The sequence below is a fragment of the Tupaia chinensis genome, unplaced genomic scaffold (assembly GCF_000334495.1).
Source record: "Tupaia chinensis unplaced genomic scaffold, TupChi_1.0 Scaffold000165_2, whole genome shotgun sequence".
NCBI classification, from domain to species: domain Eukaryota; kingdom Metazoa; phylum Chordata; class Mammalia; order Scandentia; family Tupaiidae; genus Tupaia; species Tupaia belangeri.
The window spans coordinates 169,597-175,849 of NW_006159640.1; positions in this window are offsets into that span (position 1 = coordinate 169,597).

Sequence of the window (6,253 nt, forward strand, 5' to 3'; positions counted from 1 at the left end):
GCTGCGGCCGCGGCAGCGGCAGCGGAGGAGGATGCTGTGGGCGAACCGAGGTGAGGCGCGGCGGGGCACGCAGGAGTCCTGGAGTTCAGCGCTGGCAGGTGCCCCACGAGGACACGGCGTCGGGGCGTCCGGGTGGCTCCGCCAGGGTCCCCAGCCCTGGGCGCGGAGGAGGGCTCCCGGGGCGTGCCTCTTGGGAGTTTGGCTAGCGGGGCTGCGGGAAAGGCGACTGCTGCAGTTTTCCGCCTTCTCCCCCCACTCGCTGGGAGGAAAGGGGCGACCACTGCTTCCCTACAGCGTCTCCCTACCTCTGTGTCCCTATTTCTGACCGCGCACGCTCTTCTCTCCAGACTTGGCCACCCAAGACACTTCTCTCTCCCTGGGACCCCTGCATCCGTCCCCGCCTGCGGTCCTGGCTCTGTGCATCCCGGAGCCTTCCCTCTCCCACTCCGGGACTTGCCTGTGCTCCCGAAACCTCCTTCCCGCCTGGCTAGGGGCGCCTGCAGGCCGGACCTTCTTCCCCACTCGGTCGAACCCGGTTCTCACTTCCCTACTACGCGCTGCGTTCCTGCCTCAACCTCTCGGGGGAAAGGAACGAGCTACCTCAGGGGCCCGAGTCCTTTCGCCCACACCATCCAAACTGAATTCCACGTTTCTCCAACCCCAGCCTTGTTAGGGTCCTCTGTGGACTCGGTTCTCTGCCGCTTGCCCCCCTCCATGCCACTCCCCAGCCCCCACCTCCGTCACCCCACTACTTCCCTCCCCATCCCGCCCCTCTTCTCTCTGCTTAGACTCGACGCTCTGCCTCAGATCGAGCTCAGTTTGTTTGTTTTTTTTTTTCCTCTGCTGGGGAAACTTTAAATCCCCGCGGTGTAAAGGAGCCATAAAAGGGAGTCTCAGCCGCCGAGAGAGCCCGGAGTCGGGATTCCGAGATGGGGGGAGGTTGTGTGGCGGCGTCGGAAAGGGGCCACTGGGTGAGTGTACAAAGTGCGTTTCAAAACCGGGCTGGTGGCTGCAGCCGGGACGCCGCCTTGGCTGGCTGAGTCCCGCGAGTAGCGTTGTGACCCCTGGTGGGAGGGCGCGTCTTTTCTCTGCACTTTTTAAGGAGCCTTTTCTTTTTTCTTGTCTTTGGTGCTGGTGGATCGGACGGAGACGGGTGGGAACGAGGGAAAACCGCCTGGCGAGGCCGGTGCCACTGTGCTGCGCTGCCACCTCCCAGGCCCGCCAGAACTGTGTACGTTTCACTCCTGGTAGACTATCCCCAACCCCCAACGGCATCACACAAGTCCTCATTGTTGGGGGTCTGCTGGGGCACTTCCGCTGGGCTGGGAGAGTGTGAAGGAATGGAGTGGGGGTGGGGAGGCCGGGGGCGCTGGGCGACCGCTAGACGCTCGGCGGTGGCGGCAGGCGGAGTGGAGAGCGCCGCGGCGCGGGCGCGTCTGCGCTCGGGTGTGTGGCGCGTTGGCTGGGGTGCGTGCCCGCGTGGGTCTGTCCCTCCGTGTGCTAGCGGATGTCCGCGAACCGCCGGGTTTAGCGCTGTTAGTAAAAAAGCGCCAGTCGAGACCTCGCTGGAGCAAGAGCTCCTTTCTCTGCCGGGGAGCGGGCCGGGCCGGGGAGCCCTCCTCCGAGGCGGAAGCTAAATGCAGCTCCTAGCCAGTCGGCGGGACCCGAGCGAGAAACCTCGCCGCCGCTTCTCGCTCGCCCCCTCCCTCCCTCCGCGCCGCTCCTGCTGGCCCGTTAGTCTCACTTTCACAATGTTGATGGTTTTGCATAAAGGCCTTGTGGGGGTTCCGCTGACACTTCACAACACTTAACATGTTTTCGAGTAATCATATAAATTAAAGGTGGCTTACGTTCAGAACCCCCTAATTATCCGGTTCACGTTTGTACATTTATGTGCCAATTATAGGTCTTCGGCAAATCCATAAAATTATAAACCATCCCCACCCCCTGAATTAGCGCCCATTGTTTTTATTATCACAACGATGAGTGATTCTGGATGGAACCCTGGATTGTACAGACAAGAAAGATGGGGATGGGGGAGAAATTAAATAAGAGTAAGAACACCCCCCTCACCACCACCACCCCCTGTTTCTTTCACTCTGTCCTGACAAGGCTTTGGTGCCATTTCTGGAAACTGAAAGAGATCAAAGATTTTCTTGATTTCCTATTGAGAAGGGCGACCTAATCAAAGCTGTATAAAAGTCAACTTCTAAGCAATCAGAAATTGTCTGCTGATGTCCTTGATTGAAACCCCAGCATTCAAATGGAGTATTGAAGAACTCTGCAGAAATGGCTTTTGAAGCCTATTGTTCTTTTCCATACACAGAGGCCCTCTTAAAGGTTTAGGAAGTTCAAAACGCAGTGATTTGAAAGGACTGACGTTGTAACTATTTGGCAACGCTGGGAGGATCGGCAGGGATGAGAGAAGGCCGAGGTGGGAAGTGCAAACGCGTTGTTACTATCTGCTCAGGAACAGTACCGCTGTCAAGTGGGGATTCAGTTCTACCCGTCAACTTGGCAATTAAATCTCTTCCTAAAGCAGATTTAGAAGATGATTTCAGTAGGTTTGTGTGTGTGTGTGTGTGTGTGTGTGTGTGTGTGTGGTTTGCTTAAGGTCTGAATAGGCATATCTGAAACATTTAATCATGTTCATTGTATTCAACAATAAAATCTGAATAAAAATTACTTATTGTTGATGAAGCTCATCTCGCAAGCTGTTTCACAGTATGTTTCATTTGCAAGGCACACCATTGTGCGAGGCTGCAGGGAAGAGATTCTATCACTTATTGTTCATTTTCTCCTCCCAAAGCCAAAGAGGAATATGCTGCTTCACTCCCCTTTGCCCTCCAAAGTAATTTTTCTTAAGCCGGTGAGAGTGTTCAGCTTGGTACCTGATGGTACCTATCTAAAACATTACATTGAGTAGGCTTGGGATGCCCGGAGCCATCCTGCAGGCAGATAAAGAATCTAATTGAGGCAGCATTTCATTTTGATAATTCACTCAAGTTAAACATTTTGTTTTTGCTGGGATTTAATCCTTTCTCAAACTAATAAAGCAAACAAAGCTAGAAAATCACAGTTTATGTCTTTTAGATGGCAATTAAAAATATAGCATAAATTGAAGGATGTTGTTGGAACTCGAAATGTTATTTGAAACTTAACTGTGATAAAGAATACTCATGGTTGAGTTAAGCAATTGAGAGTAAATCACTTAACCTCTCAGAACCTCAGTTTTATCACCTGTAAAGCAGGAGGACTATTACCTACTTGTGGGTCTTCCAGCAGTTATATGGTGAAAAATCATCTTGAGTTTTGCCAAGTAGCAAGATTTCAAGAGAATAGTAACTTTTAATAATAGCATGGAATTCTGTTAAGGAGAAAGGATGGAATTTGGAATTGGAAGACCAGGATTGAATCTAGCTTTTTTTCCTTACTTTTGTGATGTTTGGCAAGTCACTTCTCATTTTAATAAAAACAAGTATAATTAACCTTTATGGGCCACATACTAAGGGTTAGGTACCCTTCTAGGCACTTTGCATATATTAACATATGTAATCTGTCAATAACCCTAGGAAGTAGATTCTTGTATTGTCATTCCTATTGGGTAGAGAAAAGCACAGGGTAACTGGCCTGAGGTGCCATAGGGAATGAGGGATAGAACCAGTATTTGAAACTAGTTGTTCTGGTTCCAGGGTCTGTCCTAACCACGGTGTCACACTGCCTCTGAGTGGGGAGGTGATCTCAGCCATCTCCCAGTATGGTTGTAAAGTCTAATGGGATAGAATGAAATAGTAAGACTTCCTGTAGGAGCAAGCTATGGCGTTTGGCTGTTTTTAGATGCTAACAACAAAAACTGGATGTTGCTTTATTGCCAACAGGGCATTGGGCTGATGGTAGCAGTTGAAACCCTTGTGACTTAATCACAGCCTCTAACATGTATTGGTTGCTATTGGTTCACACCTGTCTACTCTGTGAAAAAAACTAATTACTGAATAATTGATTAGGAAACTAGTACTGCAGAGCCTGCTATTGTCAGTTACTAGCTGTGGTAAGCACACATTCTCAGGCTAGACAGTGGTAGAGCAGGTGATCAAAAGTCCAAGCTTGGACCCTGGGTGGCCTGACTTCAGACTCTAGCTCCCCCAGCTCCACAAACTGTGTGGTCTTGGCCAACTGGCCTCACTTCTCTGGGCTTTGCTTTTCTTTAAAATATGATAACAGTACCTACCTGATGAAATTGTTGGGATGAGTACAGGAATTAACACGAAGTTCTTAGAACTGTACCCAACATGCAGTGCTACTTAGCTATTGCTATTAGCCATCATATAAGAGAAAAGTCCCTCTTGATAATGAAGTTTTCTGTCATTGTTATCCTAGACTTAAATGCCTTAATAGATTAGATATAGAATCTGTTTGTTTTGTGGGGACAGAGAGAGAAGGGTGGCTAATCAAGTAGTAGAAACAAAGACACTATGTTTTAGTATTTCGGACAGTTTTTGTTTTGTTTTATTAGTAACATTTCCTTGAGTATTTCTGTTCCTCCTTAAGAGGCATTATGAAAGTAGACCCCCATGCTGACATCTCCATTCCCATGCTATTTTCATCAGTTATTTTGAGGAAAACGAAAGGACTTTGATTGGTTAAATTCCTAGGCAGAGGTGCATTAGTTGACTCTCCTAATTTACAGAAGGGAGGAAAAAAATTAGGTCTGTGGAGATGCATAACTTGACAGAAGAGAGGCACTGCCGCAACCCAGATTTCTTGGACTCCTTGTCCAGTGCTCCTTCCACTAGACCAGATTGTCTCCTATCCCAGGGTAGAGACGTGGCTTGAAAATATAAATAAAACTTGGCAGGGTAGGTGTTGTCAGGCTACGAACATGAGCCAGACAGACATTCTGTACTCAAAAAAGAGTGTCATTGGGAAGAGAAGGCCCCTCCCCTGGTATATACATTTATACCCATGAGAACTAGCTCTGAGCTCCGTCTATGAAATGCATACCAGAATGTGAACCTGTGTAAAAACAACGATGACAACAACGCAACCCATTAAACCAATTAATCACCTGAACAATTCCCTTAGGATGGAGAGCAAATGTTCAGGTTTCTTTTTCTGCGACATGTCCTTTGCATTTTCTTCCATTTAGTGCTCAGATAGGGGAAGGTTTTGGTTCAGGAATCATAAAACTCCTCTGGCTTCTATTTCATGAAATATGCAGCATATTCTATTGGAAAGAAATTGCCAGCTTGCTTTTATTATTATTATTTTACTTTATTTGAACCCAACATATAACCAATCTACAATGCCAGTGGGGGATTCTCATAAAGAGAAAGGAAAACAGAAATAAAATTCTGCTGAATAGAAGATCTCACAGCTAAGATGATGAAAGTTTTGTGGTGATGAAGGTGGATTAGCTTAGGGGATAAAAATGAGGGTGGGCCTCTCAGACAGCTGTCACTAGTTCAGAGTGAACCCAAATTAACAATGTTGACCACCCAGCGAGTCTCGCAAAAATGCCAGCCCATGTATGTGCTCTGAGTTTCCTACCAGTTTCTGGTTCTGTTGGTCAGTTTTTCTCTCAACTGGACTCATGATCTGTCAGTTTATTTACTATCATGAGTTTAGTCCTCTCCTTTCTTTCTCAGTCTCTGTATCTATTTGTGTTTATTCTTGTTAGTGTAACAGTTGAAAATAAGACTGTGGGGCTGGACAGTGTCATGATGGTTAAGGTGGCTGGATACCACATGGCCAACTGTACAGTTCATATCCCATACTCAGTGGCTTGAAAAACATGCTAGGCTGGGACCAGCAGTTAGCATAATGGCTATGTTGCTGAACTCCCATGTAGCCGACCGCGGTTCAAGTCCCGAACCCGGTGGCTTAAACTCATGCCGGGCACATGTGCATGTGTGCTCAAGATCCCAAGAGGAGAATGGAAGAGAAGGGATTGCAGTGTGGCCATCCCCCCTGGGGGGTGATTTCTTGCTTTCTTCTTTCTCTCTGTCGCTCTCTGTCTTTCTGGCGAGCACACGTGCCCTATAGCAAAAACCTCTCCAGAAAGAAAAACATGCTAGGCACCTGTGCATGAGCACCCGAAATCCTCAAAGGAGGGAGTCAGGGAGGAGAGGAGATTGCAACATGACCAATCCCCGTGGAGGGTGCTTTCCCACTTTTCCTCTCTCTCTCTCTCTCTCTCTCTCTCTCTCTCTCTCTCTCTCTCTCCCCCCCCCCCCCTCCCCCCCCCCCCCCCCCC